At 51.5% G+C, this 22,857-nt stretch overlaps 1 long non-coding RNA gene across 1 annotated transcript; it reads left to right on the top strand.

Moving 5' to 3' along the window:
* Positions 1-1,249: 1,249 nt before the first annotated feature.
* Positions 1,250-20,193, top strand: LOC148216512 (uncharacterized). Its single transcript, XR_015795317.1, has 3 exons — positions 1,250-5,764; positions 8,370-8,544; positions 19,624-20,193. It is a non-coding gene; the product is annotated as an uncharacterized LOC148216512 (long non-coding RNA).
* Positions 20,194-22,857: the final 2,664 nt, after the last annotated feature.

Below are 22,857 nucleotides of genomic sequence, written 5' to 3'. Positions count from 1 at the left end.
GGGACAGCTGCTTCCCTGGCAGCTGAAGCCGAAACGCGGAGGCTGTCCTGGGGGAGATGCGGACGCCTCGTTGGCTTCTCCTCCGTCTCCATTGCTCCAGAGCAAAGGGTTGTAGAACCAACTGTGGCGGCTCCTGGATTAACACGTGAGCCATTTCACTTGCATAAACAAAGTAAGGGACAAGAAGAAGAAACTTGGAAATCCATCCATTATCTGGCTGCGTTCTCCATATGGCTGTGATGAGGAAAAAAAGGGGGGGAATCTATTTGTCCCCCAAACCACATATTTAATCCATGTGCTTATGTCAAACTTGATTACAGCACATTTGGCATAGACTAATGATTCCCTTCCTTAACAAGGAATACTGAAGAAGTTAACGCTTGTGCTGACAGGGAGAAGCTGCGCGGCTGAATATTTATGGGGGACCCAAAAGGAAGGAAATGGGGTGATCTTTTAACTCTCTTCAGCCTTTTGAACTGGCCAGCTTGAGCCTTTCCTGCTGCAGAAGCTAAAGGGGCTGCCCCGTTTCTTCTGCCTGCCAGGAACAATCCCATGGCCCTGAAGCAGGCCTCGTGCCCTCACCTGCTGGGGCTCCTCGGCATCCAGGCCCCGTAACGTGCGTGGCCAGATGAAGGCAAGCGGGAGGAAAGCAGCCTCCCCAGCCGCCAGCCCCCAGCCCTACAGTACTACAGTACCCATCATTGCCAGCCCACAGACCGAGGGTGGTCAGAGCCATAGTCCTGCTCCTCTGGAAAGCCCCAGGCTTGGCACTTAGAGCCAGGCACAGGCATGGGAGTGGCACAACTGAAGAGTCAGCAAATTGGCAGATGCCAGGCCTACCAGGAATGGGGGGTGAGGGGCCACTGCAGTACGGCCCTGCTACATTTCGCTGCTTTTGTAGCCGTCAGACCCGCACACATCAGAGGCCCTACAGCAGCTCCAGCCTTCGGGAATTGCTCTCCAGGTCATGGGATTAAGCCAGAGGCTGTTGAAGGAGAAGGGCATCTCCCATTTTTGCAGCAGCTTGTTTCCCGCATCCAAGATCCATGCTCAGTGTAAGCCTTCCGATTTGGGATGTTGTATCCTCTTGGTGTGATTGGGTGTCCAAGGCACGAGAGCCAGCAATGCTGCAATTTACAAGTCGCCAAGGGTCTTCCCAAGAGGAATGAGATGCAGAAAGCCACAAGATCACGTGCTCCCTCCTCTTCCTCCTCATCCAGCCTTCGTTTCCACGGTCCACTGGGATAATCTGGCTAGCTGAAATAAACATTTAACAACCAAAGCTTGAGGTCTGCTTGTTTCAGTAAACCACCGCAAAGGCTGACCTGTTTGCCTGGGTGTGGAGATATGGCCAAGCTGCGGATAATCAGAAACAGAAGCGAAACTCCTTATCTCCACCTCCTGGTCGTGGCCGATTGAAGAGAGGGAAGTAGGCAGACCTTAGCCCAGCAAGTCACCACTTGTTCTCATGACAATACACCCTGCTTTGTCACATCCACACACACCTGGTGAGCGTGCAGCACAGAGCTGGTCCGCACCAGGTATGCCCCGGGCAGGGCAAGATGTGCAGAGGCTGCTGAGACCTATTAAGCCATGGAACAGCCTGCTCCTGAAGCCACGGGTGCTCTCTCCGTGGAAGCTTTTAAGGTCGTATGACCATTTGTCCGGGATGATATGCGGCTTCCTTCACCAGGCGGGGGGTTGGACTAGACTTCCCCCCCTAGGATTCTCTAAGCTTCAGCTTCCGTGGGGCTGAGGGGTACGTGTTATCTCTTCACTGTTCTAAGGAGTCTTAAGTCTGGGCGCCTCTGAAGATTTTTGTTTAGAAAGATCAAGTGAAATAGATCAACCAACCAGCCCTGGGAAGTGCAATACAGACAGCCAAGGAAATCATCCTATGCGCCTTCTGACAATCCAACATGGCACTGTTTCTCTCCCCACTCCGCCCCCACAGCGACACATGCATACACTAGCCTTCCCCAGCCTGGCGCTGCCTCCCAGCACCCACGGCCTGGGAGGTGGTCATCTTGCATGGCGTTGCCGCCAAAGTCCCCTGAAGACCATGCTGTGCACCCAAACCTTTTCTTCCATCCTCTGGGCCGAAAGCAGGGAACTGAATTCCTTACCCAGGCAATGGCTCTGGAAGCAGAGGGACAGGCCGCAGTGCCCTTCTGGTCAACGTCCCACAGACTGCAGAAGGACAAGGGGCCCAAGAGCTGCTGGGGACAGGCTTGAGGCCGTGGTGCCAAGACCTTGCAGGGGGCACGCCCCGGGTCGTTGAGCTGAGGGAAGCTCAACCCGGCAGACAGGCCTGACCATCTTCCCCAGAAAGGTGTGCGACGGCTTTTGTGGAGGTGGTGGCACTCCCACCTTGGGCCTGTCTTTCACCCAGACAACAACCTGGCCCAGGGCCCTCCCCGCTCAGCCTTGGCAGCAAGCCTTCTTCCCACATCCTCTGCCACTCTGTCTCTTTCCCAGGCCGCCATCCTCAAAATAGCCAGCGTCCTCAGTATTTATAGCAGTGCGACGGGTCTGGTCAGCTTGCTTGGCTCTGCTTCTGCACTGGACTGGCCGGGCGGGGGTCTCCCCAGGTGGGAGGGGGCCTGGCGAGGGGCAAGACTGTGCAGGGGCCGCAGGGCTGCTCTGCACTGTGGCGGTCCTGTAAAACCACTTTTCCAAGGGAAAGCGAGAGAGACGTTTCGGCGAGCAGGGCCGGCAGCGGGCCAAGAGCAGGACAGCTGCCAAAACACCCTACTCACTCGGGCCAGCAAGAAGCAAGGCAACGAGGGCCATGCGTGGGAGAGCAGCAAGGCTCAGAGCGAGGGCCGCTGGGTCAGGGACGCCCCCCCAAAACCCTCCTTCCTCTCCAGCTCCACCTGAAGTGGTCAGGCACTGGCCCGGCTCGGAGGCTTTCGCCCAGGGGCCATTTTGCGGCAGCCGAGGAAGAGGGAACCGAGCAGGAATCCTCAGCTGGCTTTGCAGCTAGGACAGAAATCGCAGCCGTGTTTGGTGTCAGGCCCCTCAAGCCCCCCTCACTTCCCCAGATGGCGGACTTGGATTCTGGCTGGCCTGAGCAGGAAAGAGAGCCAAGCTGCGTTCTCCCACGTAGGGCTTGCTAATTAGATGTGCCTCATTACCTCCTCGCACTGAAGGCCTTTTGTGCTTCGGCAGAGCTGGCTTTCCTGAGAGCGCTGGGCGAGCCACAGCTTGCAGCCTGCAGCCTGATTCTGTGATATCGGCCCTTTGCTTGGAACAACCTTGAAAGATCTGCCATGCAGACTTCAGTTCAAGTTCTTGCAAATGATTTTGCCCCTGCGAGCAGTCAGCCCGTTCTCCAAAGCTGTGGCATCTCTCCTCCCTCACCGATGGGGGAAGAGGTCCCTGTGAAGAACCTGCACCAGCCAGGCCGGGCAGACATTCGCCAGTGTCCCGGGATCCAGATGCGGGAAGCCGATGGCGTGTAAGCACCTCCTACGACTAGAACTGAGAGCTGGGATGGGCTCGTGGTCAGAACGTTGGGCCCAGGTTCCAGTCCACCTACAGCCACAGAGGCAGCTCCCTTGAAGCCCAACCCACCTCACTGGCTGGCTGGCTGGGTGGGGAAAAACAGGAGAGGGGGCACCACGTGCAATGCCCTGACCGCCTGTAGAAAAGGCGGGGCAAGAGTCTAGATAAACAAACCACCAGGCAGAAGTAAGAAGCAGGATCGTATGCCCAACAATCCTTTTCCAAAAAAGAGGGAGAGGGATTTTCTGCTCGGGTCTGTCTTGCCACAGTGGCACAACAGGAGCAAGACATTTCCTTACATGGGGCAAAACAAAAAGCACAGTGGATCCTGGCTTGCTGACCGCCTCGCCTGAGCCAGAGGAACCTCCATCCCCAGCGGGTTCTGAGGAGGCATCTTTGGCTGTTGGATGCAAAAGTGCTTTGCTGCTGGCCCAGAGCAAGCTACAAGATGGAACAGGGGGGTGCAGGGGGGGTGCGTGTTGCTGGGCTAGGAATGAGCTGTGACAAACAGGAAGCCTCGTTTACCGGCAGGAGTTTCTTGGCGCCCTGTTGTTGCGGTCTGCTGGGTCCTCTCCTGGCCAGGGCTGGTCCCTGGTGGGGGGTCAGCAAAAAAACGGATCAAAATTAAATTGCTTCCAAAGCAGAATTTGAACTGTTTGTGTGTGTGTGTGTGTGTGCAGGGGTACTACTGACCCCTGAAATCAGTGTCACAGCTCTTGTCCAGTTCCCCTCAAGGAAGGTCCTGGGCTCCTACTTCCTTCTCAGCTTTCTGCCCGGCCCTAGAAAGACGAGAAAGGGCATCCCGCAATTTCTCAGGTCTCGGCTGCCTTCAACCAGAGCGTGCTTCCTGACTGTGGCAGCGCAATACTTTCTGCTCTGGCTCCAGAGCCAGGTCAAAGTGGGCTCTTTCCTGGGCTCTGCCCTTGCTTCTTTATAAACTGCACACGCAGAAGGAAGGAGAAACTGGGGCAGCTGGAGAAGCACATTTCTTCCCCATCAGGTGAGCAAACATGCCTTCCCGTGCAAGCAGTTGCCCCGAGCGGTCTCTTGGGCTTTGTGTGACCGTCCATCAGACATCCAGGCAGACTGTGATGATATGGACTATGCCAGAGAGTGCCTGGGAAAAGTGACCAAGGAGGGTGTGGTCATATGAACCTGATTCAATTTTTGGCCACACAAGATGGTACACACTACAGCAGCCGCAGGAAAGAGTCATGGGTGAATTGTAAAAGCAGGAGCGGTGCTTCAAGATGCAAAACAGCCAGATCATAAATAAGGTAGGAAGCCCAAGTTCCAGATGTTGCAAACTCCTTTCTGATTTTCAGAATGTATTTTGTAGAATTATTAATATTTGCAAGATAAATATGAAAAAATAAATTGAACAAAGCACCTGCAATGAAATCCTGTTTTTTTTTCAAGGTATTATGGAGGCTTACATAAAAAATACTGCAGCAAGTTAGACTTACATTTAGCAGCTTGAACTATTAAAAATCTGTGCCAGTTTTATTGCAGGAGACACTGGACATCAAACTGGATTGCCATTTTGTTTGCACGGTAACCTGTGGCGGAGATCAGGGCATGTGTTCTCATCGGCCAATGACCAGGCCCTGCAGTGGCCGTGTCCAGCCTTCCAGCAACTACACAGCCTGATGTCACTGCAAGCACGCTTTTCCCTGTCCGCCTCTTCACCCAGGATCCTTGGGGAGTCATCTTCCATTCCCAGAAACATGTCTTAGCAGCAGCTCTAGAATCCTAGGATTCTACCAGAAATAGCATATTTTCATTTTCCTGTGCTCCATGACATCTTACATGAACAGTTAATGACACTGCTAAGCCTTCTCCAATAAAAACAGAAAATAATGCACGGGCCTACTGTAAGCTTCAAAGTTTGGGTGAGTATTACATTGACAGCCTGGGCTGACAGCGACTGTCACTTTTTTCAGTTGACTTCCATCCTAACTTTTGTTAGATTAAACGTAAGCATCTTTTCAATTCAAAGAATGTACTTAGCTGTTTCTGGAAATATGTTTTCATTGCATTTAAGCTGTTCTTCACTGAGTTTGCAACTTCCAGGTCAACCTGTCTGGCTATGCCACAATGTTAACATGGAAAAACGGTAGAGGAGGAGGAGGAGGAGGAGGAGGAGGAGGAGGAGGAGGAGGCGGCGGCAGCCCCCAGGCCTGTCTAAAAATCAACCAAGGAGAGCAGATGGAGCTGCATGCGCAGTGCAGAGAAGAGCACAGCCATGAGCAAAAAGGTAAAGTCCTTAAAAAGAGCCAGCTGTTTTCCTTACACACAGAGGCATTCAGCACTCAACGGCCTCATTCTCACCAGAGCTCTGCCAGTTTTAAAACTGACCCATTCAAATCATAGCATGGGAATATTTCTTCTTAGGCTGCTGGTAATAGCAAATCCATCTGTAGAACAAGGACAGTTGCAGTCCCAACCCCTAACCCTTCCCAAACTAGCTTTTGACACTGAACATAAAAAGCTACAATTCTCAGAGGAGAAAAGAACGACCGCTTCTTCTCAGTGAGAGATGGGAAATGGGCCAGGATTAGGCTGGGAGATCTAAAGATTGATGCTCTCAGATGGATGGAGCTTAAATCATCTGACTCTTCAAACCTGGCCGATGTCTGGACAGCCAGGGCCTTCTGGATAAACCCTGTTCTAACAAACCAACTTTACATGCAGGTTCCAGTAGAGCAAACTTCAGGCAGGGGAAGAAGGATGATGTGAGATTTCTTAGAGGTATAATAATTTGGATTGACAGATATGAGTCACTCCCTTCCCTCCAAAAGAAAGGTGTCTCTGAGCCCAGCGAGGATGATTTCATTCTTTGCCACCCTTTGTTCAACCACCTGGACAGGGGAAGGGAAATATCTGATATTTCATTAGTGTTCTCTGGGCACTTCTGAGACCCCAGAAATGAAAGAAGACATATTTCTAGGGCTGTCAGCAGGTAGATCCACCAACATTGGAGTAAGCAGTCTCTCTGGGAGGAAGCTGTTGGCTCTGTTGCCCGGGCTCGTGGCTCCCCAGCCGCACCCTGGCGGGTCTCTTCCCAGGAAGAGGAAGCAGCGATGCTTCTAACAACCGCGCTGAAGAGTAGCCCGAGGCAATCTCCAAAGCCCCCTCTAAACAGCCTCTAATTAATTTTTATCCTGCTACTCCAATGAGCCCCAGGAGGGCAGCAAGCAAAACAAAAGGAAAAAACTCATTTACCCATTCAGAAAAGCTCTGACGGCAGTTCTTCAAAACTGCACAGCTCCAAAGGGGAAAAATGGCACTGAAGTTCTGTAGCTGGATTTCCCTGCAGTTTGTTTCAAGGCAGCCCTTTGTTCTCCTGCTGGGCAGGTCAGAGTGGGTTTGCTTCAGAGGCCCAAAGCTCGGAGAACTCTGATGCGCACAAGGGCATGCCAGCCATTTCCCCACAGTACCCTTGCAACCGGAGGCAAATCTGGGGAGCAGCAGACTCAGGAAGACAGCACAGTTCACACGGCTAGTCCAAGTGCCAGCCGTAGTGGTGGTCCTCCTCCTGGGTTATGTGGCTTCAGATTCAGGATTGTGGAGCACATAATTAATTGTTCTTTGTGCATGGAGGAAGCTCTTCCTAATATGGGAGCTAAATCAGTCCTGCCCCAACCAGAGCCCATTTTCTCAGTGGCAGATGAAATCCATTCCTCTCCATAATCTTCCTATCCTAGAAGGGTTCTGGAAGTGCTCAGCTCTCAGCACGGCCCTGCTCTTTCTTTGACTTCAGAGACAACCCACATTCGAGGCGCTTGTCCAGCTCCCAGGCAAGAACACCTGGAAGGTCTGGACTCTGGTGGTCATTCCCAGCAATCGGGGGATGGTGGAAGAAGGCAGCGGATACCCAATCGCAGAATGCATGGAGACAGAAATCCGTTTCATTACCTCATTATAGGCAAAGCAAACGACCAGGCTGCGCTGAATTAAGTGGAGAGTCTTGAGGGAATGGAAGGCCAGCAAGAAGCAGCAGCTTCCCCCGTTGGACCCCGCCTGTATTTCAATTTCTTCCCTGACCAATGGGGATAATTTTGTAGCAGTACACTACAACACCCTCCTTTCTATTTGACAAAATGAAACTGAGTCCTCAGGATTTTTCCACCCATTGCTCTCTTGGCTACTCCGCTGCAGTACTATTTCATTACTTATTGATTTTTCAACATGCTGTCTGCGTGGCTGTAATTTACACAGGTTCTGATGGCCCTTAGCAATTCTTAACACCCGAAGGTGAGATCCTGGAGTTCATCCAGGACAGTAAATGTAGACGACTCGAGTTGCAGAAAAAGGATGACAGAGCAGTAAGCCAAAGAAGGTAGCCAAAGAAGAGGTGAGGTGAGCCCAAGGCAGGCCTTATCCTAGGCTAAGGACATGAACTAAAACCAATGGATGCCTCCTGGTTAGCAATGCTCAAACAGCAACCCAGACCAATAAATTTCAGTTAGAGAGATCAGGCATCAGTTGGACACCAGGAGAAGCTCCTTGATACAGAAGGCAAATCAGAACCGGGATTAATTTCACAATCAGGGACCTTTTCTCATAGGAATGTCTTCAAACGGCAGTTGCCTCAACCATCCTTCATTGGAAAAATAGGCTACATTTTCCATGAAGCTGGTGCTGATTCTCACAGTAAGGTTTGTTTGGCTACAGAACAAACTTCTCCCCACAGGAGCATTTGGGCTGCCCAGTTGGGTGCACATCCCGACTCAAAGGGACGTGCACCCAACATGGACATGCCCACTCAAAGCCAACCCTGGCCCAGGAGTTGCTTGCAGAGGTAAGCAAGTGTTGCTATTTGCACCTTAAAAAAAAGTGATTGAACTCTGTTTTTTCAGATGCTCCGGAAGGGGGGTGACTGCAGGAGGTGCTTCCTCCAGACAGGCAGCCCAAAGAGGCCGTGGTGCCGGCAGGATCCTTCTTCCACCGCTGCACAATCATATGGAAACAACCCGCCAAGAGGGTGCGTGGCTTGCTTGCTGCACCACCAAGAGTGCTGGTGGCATCTTTTAAGTATGTATGCATATATGTATATGTATGTGTGTGTATATATATGTAATGACATATTAAAATTTGTATGAATAATGCAAGGAAAATACACTACAGTACTCAAAAATCAATAGGCTGGAAATGCTGTTTTAGGCTGTACTTGTTTGTTGTGTTTCTGAGTTATTCCTAGTGACCCAAGTTCAAAAACAAGGTATTGATTTATAAAGTACCTTTAGTAAATAAATGCAGATACCTCCTGCTAACCCCGCTAACCAGGCACCTGCTGAACTTTGCCAAGCAGCTAAACCTCTGCCTGCCCTAAAGTCACTGCCCTTGGCAAGCAGTCAAGGCCCCAGGCAAGTTATGGGGCTGGCTAGGGAAAAGTAGGCGGGCCTCTGCCCCAGGCTTGGGTCTGAGATGGGCCCCCCTAGACTGCTGGGAGCACCTGGGGTTCCACTCCGCCGGCCTTGAAAGGGCCAGCCACAATGGGGAAAGGCTCCCCCGGGGCAGTCCCCAGGGCACCGCACCTGCAACAGGCGGCGTGGCTTTCCACACATCCTTGGGTCAGCTCCCTCCCAGATGGAAAGCTCAGGGGCTGTGGCAGCCGGAATCCATTTGCACCGGCCCTAGGTAAGCCTCCCCTGGGACTGTGGGAAAGAATATCAAGCCCCTGGACGGCTATCCTAGCCTTCTCCGAGTCCAGGGCTATGTCTCTGTTGACTACTTCTGCTGCCCACATGAACTCCTTAATCTAGGACTAGAGAGACTCGCACTGACCAGCAGAGTGTGCTCTCAGAGCAAAGCTGACTTTCCCTGACTGAAGATTAAATAAAGAGGCATGACCCCTGGGTAGTTTTAGTGACCTCCAAGGACAGGATTGGAGGGAATGAGCCTGCTTAAAACTCCCTCCTCCTGTGACTCACGGCAAGGGTTAGAATGGTTTAAAACCAATCTTTTGAATCTGGCTTGTTCTGTCCATGGGAGGACCTGTCTCTACTTAGTGCCCTTGGTTTCTGCAACCTGGCGCAGAGTCTGAAACTGCTTCTCCAGAACAGCCTACTTAATGGGCTGCCCCAATGCACTGCCACTCAAAGGTGGTTGATTATAAGCCCTGTACATAAAAATGAACTTTAAAAATTACATTACTGCACTTCAGTGAGAAGATCTGGACTAATAAACTTTTGCCCAACAGAGTTGGGCAACAGGCAAGTTAACTGTCAGTATGTTTTAAGTCTTTCCAGAATTAGTGACTGATATACATGGCACGTCAAAGCCTCTCACAAATTAAACAATTTCTGCCTCACTTATTTTAGGGGGGAAATCCACTTGTATTTTAAGAGAATCTGAGTTTGAATGAAGTTGTCCTCAGGTGCTTGTCCAACCAGCCATTTATTTAAACAAGAAGTCAAATTTGTGTGTCAGCTGGAACAGTATTATTGTATAATACTGTATAAGTAGTATTGTGTAATGAACTCAAACCCTTGTGTATCTAACTCGAATTTTGCTACAACAGTCTCCATTCCTAACTATGGGTCGGTCATCCGTAACCCAGGCATTCTTAACCCGGGGACTTCCCATGTCACACAGAAGCAAAAACTTGGGACGTCTCAAATCCCCACTCCCAACTGTCCCCTCAGATTTTAAAAGCTGGGAAGCTAAAAGGGAGAAAGAAGAAAGGATAACTGAAATACACTGGACCCTCTGTCTTGAATCAATTATTTGACCACACCTTAAACAATCTGAGGCACAAAGATTACATCCTCTAACTCCTAGAGCCTGGCACCCTGCACAAAGGAACGCCCATTGTTGCTCAGAGCAGAGCCCACGATCTTCTGCAGAAAGCGTCACCTTTGGCCTCTGTGTCTTCAGGCAGGCTGGGGAGCTCCTGCCAGAAACTGTAGGAAGCCACAGTCGCCTGGGTTGGATGGACCAATGGCCTGGTTTGGTCAAGGGCAGATCCTAATGTTCCTAGGACAAACAACCCCTTCCTTGAAAGGCAGTTGATTAAACAACCCCACCTGAGGGAGTGATTCGTTCGAGTAGGGTACCAATCTCCTATTGTGCCAGATGGGTCTACCAGGGCACGAAGAGTTCCCAGGCTTCAAGAAGGCAGCCAAAACCACAAGAAAGCACTGGCCAACTCCTCTCCTCACAAGGCAGGAGGTAAAGTGGGTCAGCCCAGTCCCCAAAGGCAGCAGGTTCCCCTGGAAATGTTGCCCCCTCGAGGTCTCTAAGCACAACTGGCTAGGATACCTGGCCTTCAAAGCGGAAGAAATAACGTAAGAGGATGTCATTTTGTTCCACATTCACAAGCTACTCTGTGGCCACACACCTCTCTGTGGATGTGTGAGTGGACCCAGCAGCTCTTAGCTGGACAAACCCATTCATGTCAGAGGTTCTATGTCATTTCCGGGGATTTACCAGAGCAGCTACACATGTCCATTTTTCATTTTCACAAACTCATTACTAATTGGTTCTCCTGGTGTATTTCAGCAACACCTACAAGAATGAAACCTTGGTCTTTGCATCCAATTTGGATTCAGATGGCCTTAATGAAAAGCAAGACAACCTACTGGTTGAAGAAGTCAAGCTGGGAAAGCACAAACTCTTATGCAAACTCTCCTGAGGGCCCAATCCCTGGCTTAACTTTTAAATTAAGGTGATTGTTAAACTGAGAAGAGGCCCTCTCCCCATAAGCCTTTGCAAACGTCAAAGACCTCTCAGAATCGGTTACTTTCCAAAGGAAGTTACGTTCAGTGTACATGGGAATACAAGGGCCCAGCCTTACAAAAGCAGGACTTTGGTCAATATACACAATATTATCCAACAGGGCTAAAGACTGCTTTTTTGCGGCCTGAGAACAAGGCAATCTTTGCCAATCACAGTGGGACAAGAAGGATGGGCATTTTATCCACTCCTCAAAGCCTTATTTTGAATTCTTATAGCTGCCACCAAGAACCTTAGGGCCCCTAAAAGGGGCAACGGAGCCAAGCCATAGACATGAGGGCTGCAGGAACATTACTCAGGGTGCGGCCTTCCTCAGTAGTTTATTTGAGGGAAGGGCTGATCTGCACTCAGCAGCCAACTCTAAGGGCACCTAAAGCAGAAATCCAGCCAGGGCAGTACTTCACCTGTTGAACTTTTGGTTCACAGGCAGCAGTGAAGACCCTGTAAGGAGAAGGAATGACTATCTCAGAGGTTACCCCACAACTTAATCTTTAAATGCATAAAAATAAACTTCAGAAAAGAAGTAGAACTTCCCATTATCCCAGCAAAGAACAAACGTTATTGTTACATTTTAAACAGGTGTTTGGCAACTGCTTCAATTAGAAATTTCCACGGCAGTTTACAAAGCATAACTAATCAGTAAACAACAGTCAAAAGTGGCCTACAGCTAATCACACCTGGAACAGGAACACATCTAGGGTCCCCTACCTGGAGACTTCAGATCTGGACTGCCCCACACCGGTGACTGAAGTGGCCCCTCTTGGCCGACGTGCCACCGGGGGGCCAACCAGAGGCCTGCCTTGGAAGCTCCCACCGGGCAAGGAGAGAGGAGCTCCTTGTCAGGGCACTCCAAGAATGCCCCCCATTTTCCCAGTGGGGAATGCCTTAAGTTGCAATTTGTCTTCTCAGAAATCCAGTTGTGAAGCTCCTTTCCAAAGAGTTGTGACCAGGTTCTTGATGATGATCATTTAATGGAAGCCCAAAAGACATCCTGGAGAAGCGGTGGCCAGCCGCTTCCGTGCTGTTTTCCAAGATGCACAGGGGTGTGGCTGCCGTGGCTCTGGGCGTCCGGCTGCACCGGTGGGGGGCTTGCCGTTCCCTCACCTTCTTCAAGGCCAGCCCAGGAGGGCAGCAGCCCTGGACCCAGAGCAAACGGCTTCGGGTTCTCCTGCATCTTCGTCCTGGGCGCTGGGTGCGTGCGCAGCTGCCCCGCTTCCAAGAAAGGCCCGTGGGAGGAGAAGGCAAGGGCCTGCCCGGGTCCAGGGAAGTGCCACTCGCCTTCCTCAAGCACTGAGGCGGCTCTGCGGAGGAAATCTTCCAACGGACCAAATGGCTTTCTGGCAAGATGCATGCAAAGACGGGACTCTCATGAGGGCTTTATAAACTTAATTAGCAGATGACAAATATTTACAGCTTTAATTCCAGTTCCACTAAAACAGGTTTTAGTTCTTGGCGGGGACCTCCTGGTCACAGCCCCTTCAGAACAGAGAGAGGGGCTCTGAGCAGGACCGCCAGATCTGCTCGTGTGGGGAAATCCATAAGCACCCTCTGCCAGGAGGGTGATGTGGGTGAGGATAAAAGAGATTCTGGAGTCATGTATCATCCAGGTTCAGTTGTGCCAGGAATGGAGCTCCTGATGCAAAAACAGAGAGGACTTTTCAGGAGAGAAAAGTCATTTATCACCTATATTTAAAGTTGAATTTGCTGATATTTTATGGTATTCGATATTATTTCTATTAACATTTTATGCTGAAATTACAGAATGATTCGTGAGTGCTGAATTTTTGATTGCTTTTACACTTGCTGGAATACTATTAAAGTTGATTTACGTTAATAGCACTGTGAGAAGATATTAACAATGAAATTTCCAAAAGCACTTAGCATCCCATAATTGGAATTAAATGGCAAAAAGAGAGAAGATAATAGAGGATGGAAAGGAAGAGGGAGCGGTTTTCGCAGTACAGCCAGAGGCCGTGACGTCATTCCGGCTGGGCTGTGGGAGCATCGCGGCATTAAGAAGAGGGCCCGCCGGGACTCGCAAGACAGACTGTTCCCACGTCAGCGGGAACGCTTCCACAGCAAGGAGCTCCTAAGGCTGGATCCTCCGCGACGCGGGAGACGGGGGGGGGTCCACCCCCTGCCGGGATCAAAACGGTCAGCTCGGCTCTGGTCCCGCCTTCGCACACAGCGCCCCTCCCGTCCCAGGGCGGCTGTGGTGCTGGCAGAAGGTATGACCAGGTGGTGCAGCTGAGGAATGTGGGGATCCTCCCGCTCGGGACTTCTGCTGCCCCTCCTGTTAATGGGACTGCCTGCGCCAGTCGGGCCAGAGAGACCTTCCTCCCCTGTCGCTGCTGGAGACTGATCAAAGAGCTGCTCCGGGCTTTGGGCAGCCTTCCCAGATTTCTTGAGAACCAGCGCTGCTTCCTGCCCTCATTCACAACTGGCTCGCCAAAAATGGGGGTCCCCTTCGGGCAGGCGGTGGAGCGGAATTGGCAGGGGGTCTCCCTCTGGTCCAGGCGGCCAGGCCAGGAAGAGGGGGCAAACCAGAGGGCCCTTCCAGGCCTCCAGTACTGCCGCGCTGGCCAAGGGAAGGTCAGGCCGGCAAACCCGCTTCCTGAGCCTAGGAGCGAAGCGGCGGCACCCCCTCCCCAGATTTCTGGGCCCGCAACCAGCGGGGGCTGGGAAGAGGCAGGAAGAGCAGCTCCGTCCAAGCGAGCCCGGCGCTCTCGGCACCGGTATCTGCGCCGCTCAGAGTCCAGCCGTGCCCTGCCGGCCTCCGACTCCAGGCCTGGGGGGCCGCCGACCTCCGCCCCTTCTGCTTGGGGCTCCGCGGCTCCGCAAGGCTGCCGCTGCCCGCTCTCCTCGGCGTTTCCCAGCCGCTCCACGCCGGCTCTCAGACTCCTTCCCCCGCGGGCGCCCGGCACCTCCCTCGCTGGCCTGCGGCCAAGCGGGGGGGGCGGGGGGGTCACGCGGCTCACTCAGCCGCTTCCTTCCGCAGCGTCCCCGGCCGCGGTTGGGCGTCCTGTCGGAAGCGGATCCGATCAGCCTCTTGCAGCCGCCCACCGCCCCGCCGCGCGCTTGGTCGCTCGCCGCCGCCGCCGCCCCGACGGGGAGGAATCGGAAGGCAGCCTCGCAGCAGGGGCGCCACCGCAGGACCCGACTCCGCCGGGGCCGGGCTCTCAACCAGGCGCCGGCCGCGGGAGAGGAACAGCCCCCTCGGCAGGGCTCTCCGCGCTCCGGAGCCTCGTCGGGAACGCGCCCGCCGGTGAGTAACGCGGGGCCGGGGCCGCTCCCTGGCCGGCGTCCGCCCGGCCGCCCAGCAGAGCCGCCTTCCGCCTGGCTCCGCTGCCCGCCGCCGCGCTGGATGGGCGCAGCTGGGCCGGGATTCGGCGGGCGGAGCCCTGAGGCGGGAGCGGCTGGCCGCCCTCCCGGCGGGCGCAGCTGTGGCCCTCTCGGCCTGGGGACGCAAGTGCAGCCAAGAGCGGCCGCCCCTCCGGCCATCGGACGAGCAGGCCCCGCAGCCCGACGGGTCTCCATTCGCGGATCGGCTCCTCCTCAAAAGCACGCCCGGAGCAGCCGTCCCCGCGCGGGCTCTACCGGCCGCCCCCTCGCACGGCCCGGCCTTGGGGTTATGCGGGGGAGGAAAGACACCCCCCTGCCCACTCTCCCCATCGTCTGCGCCCCCGTGGGCCTCCCCTCGGTTGCCCCTCTTCCAGGCTAGCTTTTAGCCTTTTCTCTTAGCGTGTTCAGTCCCCGGTCATTTGGATTCTTCTCCACCTGCCTCGTTCTGTGTTCTCCTTTGAGAAGGAAGACCTGGACACGATGTTCCAGAGGTGCACAGCCGAAGATTTGATGGAGGACTTCACCGTGTTGGCTGCTGTTCTTTTTAAGCCCCTTTCCTAATGATCCCTGGCATGGAACTGGCCTTTTTCAGAGCAGCCACATATCTTCCCTCTGCTATCCACAATTTATTTCCTGGTTAGTTGCAAACAGCTCAAACCCTGTTACTGTATATGTGAAGGTGTTGGTGACCCAAGGTGCACTGCTTTACAAATACAGGTCCTCAAGTTTTGACCATTCTTTCAGCGACCATTTGAAGTTACAGTGGTGCTGAACGGATGGTACTAATGCCCAGTCCCCGAAATTACGGCCGTTGCAGTGCCCCCACAGTCTTGTGATCAAAATTTGGGCACTCGGCAGTCCGCTGCACTTACACCCACAGTGGCACTTCAACTCCCCTCCCACTTGCCTATCTCCCCCCCATCTCTGCCCTTTTGGCTGCCCTGAACAGCGGCACTCCTCAGCAGCAGCACGGGGGCTGAAGTAGAGTCCCAGAGCCTTCAGCAGGCTCAGCCAGCCACCCCCCCCCCCCGTTGCTGCTGCTGAGGAGTGCCGCTGTGCAGGGCAGCCAAAAGGGCAGAGATGGAGGGGAGATAGGCAAGTGGGGGGAGTTTGGCTCAGGCTGGGAGAGACCAAGCCAGGAGTGGCTTGGATCGGGGTGGGTCCTCACCTAATGACCGGTGGGATTCGGTTAACGACAGCAATGGAGAGTGCTGGGATTGCAGTCACGTGATGTTTTGCATAATGACCGCATTGCTTAGTGATGAAAATTCTGGTCCTCATTACCATCGTAACTCGAGGACTACCTGTACTGAAACTGAACTGCACCACATTTGCCTTCCAGCCTGAAGGAATCCTTCTGGAGCTCTTCAAAATCACTTTGGGTTTTTACTAACCAGAATAGGTTAGTATTATCTGCACAGTTGGCCAGCTCGCTGCTTACCCTGGAGCCAAAATCATTTGGTGACTTCATCCTTGTCCACAGAAAGTTATCAGAGAGACTCTTGCAGAGAGGTGCTGTAGTTGTCTGCATACATGGAGACCCTCTGCCATTATATAACCACCCCACCCCAACCCACCCAGGCCTGTCCAGTTCTTGTGGATTCTTGTGGAGGTTAAGGGGCATGCATGACTCAGCAGGCAAGACTCCACAGCAGTGTCTTACTTAGCAGGCTGTAAACACACACAGTGCTGTTTCCAGAAACTGGCAACTATACTTCATTCATACAGCCATCAACAGAAATGGCCTTGTTCCATTTTACAGGAAGAATCTGTACTGTCTTTACTCCAAAGGACCCACTTCTCTGTACTAACCTATACAAGGAAGTTTCTCGTGAGTTGGCCTTCTGCATCAAGCCAGCCACGCATTTCTCTGTTGGTTGGGCACACCCATCAGAGGTAGCTCTCAGGTGACATCCCTGGGATGCTGCCAGTTCTGCAGCTGTGCTTAAGATCTCAGGGTTCCACAGGCTCCCGACAGTTCACACGTTCCCTCTTCTAAAAGGCTCCCTTCCCTGCCCCTTACTTTGTCTACACGTTTTGGCTTGGCTTTGAAGAGTGAACCTGTGCTAACCTGGTAATGGTCATTTCACCTGCACAAATCTGGGTTCCTTCTGAAAGTGACAGCCAGACAAATCTTGTACCTAAGTCAAAGACTGCAACCCTTGCACATTTACTTGAAAGGAAACTCCACTGAAAACTGCATAGAAAAACACGAAGAGCCTCACCTTAGCAAGCCTCTGCTATGAAGCTGCTGGGGCATTCACCGAGGAGAGGAGCGCTGGTCCCTGATCGGAGACTGTGGACATTTTTTCCACTTAGCACCTGCAGGTGGAAAAGAAAAAAAGTTGTAGTTGAATAAGGTCAATGTACTTCCACTACAAGCATTTCTGAACTTTCCTTTTCCATTTCCTTCAAAAATCTTCCTGGTTTTGATTCACTGTCTGATTTTATCCAAATCTTGCTAAGCTTCACCAGCATCACAGTGAAGCTCTTTCTTTCTTTCTGGTTTTGCACACATGATCAACTAATTTGCAATCCTTTCAGAAGTTGACTTTTTAAAGCCTCCCAGGTTCCATATTATGTACTTTATTCAGCAAAGGGACATCCATATCACCATATGCAAATTCCATGTAATTGTTAAAACTGAATCAGACTCTTGAAAAGTAAATAAACAGGATAGAGCATTTAAAGCTCACGAAGGACAAAAACAGTGAATTAAAGAACAAGATCTCCTTAGCAGGTCTCAAAAACCTTAAAAGCCCCCAGAATAATGAGATGTATGGTGGGATCAAGCAGCATTGGGTTGTCTAAAGCAGAGCACCTCCCCTTTCATCTATGAGTCCTGCTCATTCTGCAGTGGTTCCTGCTCCCCTTTTCTATGACTTCTCCTCTCCTGAAAGGCACCATGGCAGACTTTGGCACAGTAACACAAGAGCAGCAGAGGGGCAAAGGAGCAGGGTGTGCAATGGAAGGAAGGAAGGACAGAAGGATGGAAGGACGGACAAGGCCATCACTGATGGAGCTTGAGGAGAAGGGACCCTTTCCCTTAAAGTTCAAGGCCTACTGACTTGAAAGAAGAAAGAGGACCAGTTGCCATGGGGACACCTTGTTGTCAGCACTCTGGCCCTTATCTCCTCCTTCGTTGGTCACTGCAGGTCCTGGCCCTTGTTCCCAGGGGCAAGTGGGAAAGGCAGCCAACAGGTGAGCTCTGGAACCTCCATGGGGCAACAACAATGTCTGGACAGGGACTGCTTTGGAAGCTTCCAGTGCCAGGATTCTAATGCTCTTTCTGACGTCTCTCTATGGAGTCCGTTAGCAGAAATGAGACTGCTGATTTATTCATGCAGGTACATGGATTCCCCGGAGTCTGCCTGCTTGTTTATCAAACACACAGTAGCTGTAGTGGTGAAAGGGCTGGACCGGTGTGAGGGAGACCCAGGCTCAAGTCCATCCTGAGCCATGAAAGTGACCTGGGTGGCTTTGGGCCAGTCTGTCTCACTGGGGAAAAATGGAACAAAGAGTGCTATATACAGCATATTGAATTCTTGGAAGTAAAGGAGGATGTCAATCCAACAAATGATCTCAGTAAACAGATAATAAGTAAAATGATTCATTACAGAACCAGCTCTTCCTCTCACTTATTGAGCCCATGTTCCCCTATTCCCCTAATGTCCTACAGACCCAGACCTCCAGAACTATCACCATTTAAATGCACCGTTGTTGCTCCCCTAGGTTTCTTAGTACTTCTGTGCAGTTCTCCCCAGCTAATGCAGATGACCGGAGAGGCACCAACCAGGTGCTTCAGAGTAACTTGAGTCCACGTCAGGGCCTTGGCAATATCTTTTTTTAATGGCTTGCCAAAATGTAGAGCTTGGAGCCCTAGGCTGGCTGCAGCTCCACGAAAGCCAACAAGTGGCTAGCACACTGCAGAGAAGTCAAGAAGGATGTCCTCTTTGGCAAATACAGTGGTACCTCGGGTCACGAACGCTTCTGTTCACGACCAATTCGGGTCACGAACAGCTCCATTCGCAAAATTTTGCCTCCGTTCGCGAACGCTGGATCGGGTGATGAACAGGATCCGCGGCCCTTTTCCCTCCCGTGACACGTGGTCGTGGCTTCCTGTAGGGAGGGGGACTCTCCCTCCAAGCAATAACCGCCTCCCCACCCGCCTTCCTGTCCTCCACGCCAGAAGTTGCGTCGAGCAAGGTTAGCGTTCTCTCTCTTCGTACTGTATTTTGTTTCATATTTTTGCGGTTTTAAAAAAAAATACATATGGTTCAGAATGGATTAACCATAATTACATTGAACCTTATGGGGAAATTTGATTCAGGTCGCGGAACAAATTAAGTTCGTGAACCAAGGTACTCCTGTATCCTAGGTTAAGAACAAGCACAAAGACAGACTGTTTCTGAATAGAGCGAGACCTGAGCTGCACAGAAGGGACAAAGGGAACACGCTGGGCAATCCTTGCCTCTGGAAGCCAGCTGGAAGTCCAACATCTCTTCCGCCCACCTCTGCCTTTTCACAAGAGCAGGGAGGGAGAGAGACGCTGCTCACTGCCTGCAGTGTGGACTGGGTAGGCTTGCTTCAGGTACAGGTTTGTCTCTTGAGATTATTGTGATCAGCTGGTTTGTCTTTGAGAAGAACCTTTGGAATGAGTGTTTGGAGACACAAAGATCACAAACATCTGCGATTTCTGGCCAGAGGTTCTCCTAAGTACGCAAGAGGAAGAACCGTGGGACAGAACCTAGTGCCTGCAAGGATCTTTAGGAGTGTCTTTAATTTCTTCTGGGCCAAAGGAAACCGTAACTCCAGGAAACATTTGTGGATGAGAGAGCCAGGAGTGTATGAGTGGTGCCTCCCGGTCATTAAAGAGGCATCACAAAGTGCAGTTTGCTCACTTATTGGCATAACAGCATTTCAGTTCCAATTATTTATTACAATTCATCATGTGTTAGTAAATGTGTTATCTTAGGGTTGTTGGTTGGTTTTTTAAGTGGCATCTGTGCATCACAACTCACATTTTCTCCTCAGATTTGACACTGGCAAAGCGGATGCATGTTTCTGAAAGACACCAAGGGTTAAACTCAGTGCCACTGAAGAAGTGAGTGGCAGCTCACGACAGCTTCTGCCTTTTAACAGAAGTTGCTAGTTGGAAAAGATTCTCCCGATTTCTGGGCCGAGGTTTAAACAGCACAGATGCTCTCAGGCTAAACTTCGAGAAGTCCTGGGAAGCCGCAGGCAACCGACTCCAGGCTTCCCTCCCTGGACGCTTCCTTTTCCCCCAAGAGATTCACGGGAGGGAGGGTCCTCCCCGGCCCTGGGGCCACCCTCCCCTTTCAACCGCTGGGCTCCATGCCTGTTCCCAGCCCAGCAAGAGCAGTGGGTTCTGCAGCCTGACGACGAGAACTGAGCATTTGATCCGTAATTGTTTTTCAATAGCCGTATCTTCTTCTGTGTTATTGCTTTACATGGCATACGTTTGTACAATATTGAAAATCAATAAAAGTACAAAAATGTTTCTTCTTCTTCGTCTTCTCTTAAAAGTGAAACTAGCTTGTTAGCCTTCTGGAGCTGATGCTCTGCAGGGCTGATCTCTCTGCTTTGCCTTTTCTCTGTTTCAGGAGATCCTTGAGGGACTGGGCTGAACAGACACAGGAAGGCCCGTCCTGCACGCCCCAAGAGCAGCCTCTGGCTGGACACCGGGCCAAGGTCGCACACACAGGGGCACTCTCAAAATCCGAACTAGCTCCCTGTAATGGCATGGGAGAATGGGGGGGGGGGGGGGAGATGCTGCCTAGGGAAGGATCAGATAAAAGGGGGAGGAGCCCCCAATTGAGTAACGGGCAGAGAAAGAAACTTAGAAAGGACCCACCCTAACTGATCAGGCGATAAATAGGACGGCAGAAGATCTGTACTTTCAGACTTCCAAGATTCTGTTAAGGTAGCCTTACAATAAAGCAGAATTATTTCATCATGTCGAGTTTCCTGTCTAGTCTATGTGGGAGGCTGACACTCCCGTGGCAGCTCTTACTGGGCTGGAGTAGTTTTACTCAGTGGCAACTCTGGGAAAATTCACCCCATGGGGGTTTAACCTTGCAGCAGCAGGGGAAACAGGTGAGGCCTAAGGGAGTTAAACCGATATTCCCAACATCCTGCAGACTTATCTTCAAGGGAGGGCTTGTTGTCTCTTGCTTTGTATTCTGGAAGATCTAGTTCTGATGGCATTAGTTCCAGTTCATATAAAACAGACTCATTAATGTCACCAGATGTCCAAGTCAGGAAGTTAGTCCAGCTCCTTCAGAAAGAGAGGAGCTCCCTTAACATGTTTTCCTCTTCTCTGGACCTTGCAACTGCAGGACCTTGGCATCTTGGTGGGACAATTGAATCTACTCAAAAGCTGTGCAATCCAAGTGAGCAAACCAAATGCACTCCTTTGCTCTGTGTTGCAGTGTGGCATCTTTCAGGGCAGGCACCAGCCCAACTGCTAATGGTGGAAGGGGGGAGGGCAATGGGTCACCCTGTGAGCACTTCAGTAAAGTTGTCAGGTTTAGCCCAGGGAACTCCAGGAGACCATGCAGATTCAATCCAGCAAGGTTTATTAGCTACAACCTCTATCAAGAATCTTCCCAGACTGGAACCAGTTCCCAGGGTCAGTCAGTAAACACAGCCTGCATTCCTCAGGGAGGTGCCAGCCTCATCCTCTTATCTCTTCCCCGCGCTTTGGGAGATGAAAGAGGATTCTTCACTCCCCGACTCTGGCCTCCATTCCATTCCATCACAGAAGTGGTACTAACGAGTTGGTCTCAGTTGGGCAGCGGGGACTCAGCTCTTCACTAACCAGAGATCCACTGGCCTCACATGAGCCAGATCACCAGCTTGTGATCCCTGGAGCGCAGGACAAGAGGAGCAGCAACACAAGAAAAAACCATCACAAGGGTTTACATTTAGTCCAAGCGCTGGATCGTGATCAGAACCTGCTCACCCAGAGAAGCGCAGGTCACCCGGGGCATGTGTCCAAAGGCATCTGAGTGCACGTTCCATGCTGCCGAGATACGGACAAAGGAAAGAGGCCTGACCGGTGTCTCTAGCAAACCTGCACCAAGGAGGCCTTTGTGGGGCAAAGGCCAGACCCCCCACAGTGTTCTTTCAGCTTTACTTGGACACTGACCGAGGGCATCTCGGTCTCTTCCTCCCATTCTGAGGCAGCACAGCAGGTCTTCTGGGCTTGCCCATCGAGGCCTTGTGCAACAGGATGGGATGGTGCAACCCAATACCTGGTTCAGGAAGATACCAATCTGACAGGCAGCAAGAAACCTGCCTGCAGGCATTTGGAAAGCTTGAAGAGGAAGGGACCAATTAGGAATGACAGCAAGTGAGGTGAAATCAGGGCAGGGAAATAACATTAGCCATGATTAGTGCGCTTTACCAAAGAGACCTGGGGGTTGTATATTGGATGCACAGAAGCCACAGGGAAATTGTCTGGCTACAAGACCCACATAGCTATGTCCAATTTGCTGATTAATAACAGGCATTAATTGGAGGAGGGCAGAATGGAAGGACTGCTAATAATAAGAGATGAATTTTCATTTTGGTCAGAAGCACTCTAGATTTTCCGGGTCACTGTTACTTGGCTTTTCCTTGTGGGGAGAAGCACAAAGCTGCCCATTGTCAGCTGTGGGAGGGAGGGAGGGAGGGTGGGTGGGTTGGGAGGAGATGTCTTTGGGGAAACCTTGTGGAGAAAATGCAGCCTTTGAACTTTCCCTGTCCAACTTCACATTTCAGCCACGTAATTTTCCAAATCTGCGCATATTTCAGAAATATTAGTGACAGGACAAACTAACTGAGCAAGGATTTTTTTAAAAAGAAAACTTCCTGAGCACATAGTTAGCAATGTAAAGCAAGATAAGAAGGAAGGAAGAAGGAGCAAGGAGCAAGGAGGGAGGGAGGAAGGGAAAGAAAGAACCAACACAGAAAGTTTATGATGTCCTTATAAACATGAACTGATATAGAAAAGTTAAAGTTGAGCAAGTGATTTAGCTGGACATTATGAAATTCCAAGAATGTTAATTACAAAAGGGCTGACGCTCAGTGCCAGTGGCTGTGAATTGCATCAAGAAGATCCCAGTTTGACCCCTTAGAACATCTCTGCTTGAAGCCCTGGAAAATGGAACTCCTGAAGTCACTGTCAATAGTGCTGGGCGAGATGGACCAGTGGTTTATGTTCCTCAAGATGACTAGGGAGTTATGAGCCATCCTGAGCCTAGC

Source organism: Python bivittatus, unplaced genomic scaffold, assembly GCF_059951505.1.
Source record: "Python bivittatus isolate LINGU-HERP-01145 unplaced genomic scaffold, Pbiv_v1 ctg000190_np1212, whole genome shotgun sequence".
In the NCBI taxonomy this organism is placed as follows: Eukaryota; Metazoa; Chordata; class Lepidosauria; order Squamata; family Pythonidae; genus Python; species Python bivittatus.
Note: the sequence above shows the minus strand (reverse complement) of the source record. Positions and strands in the feature narration are given on the sequence as shown.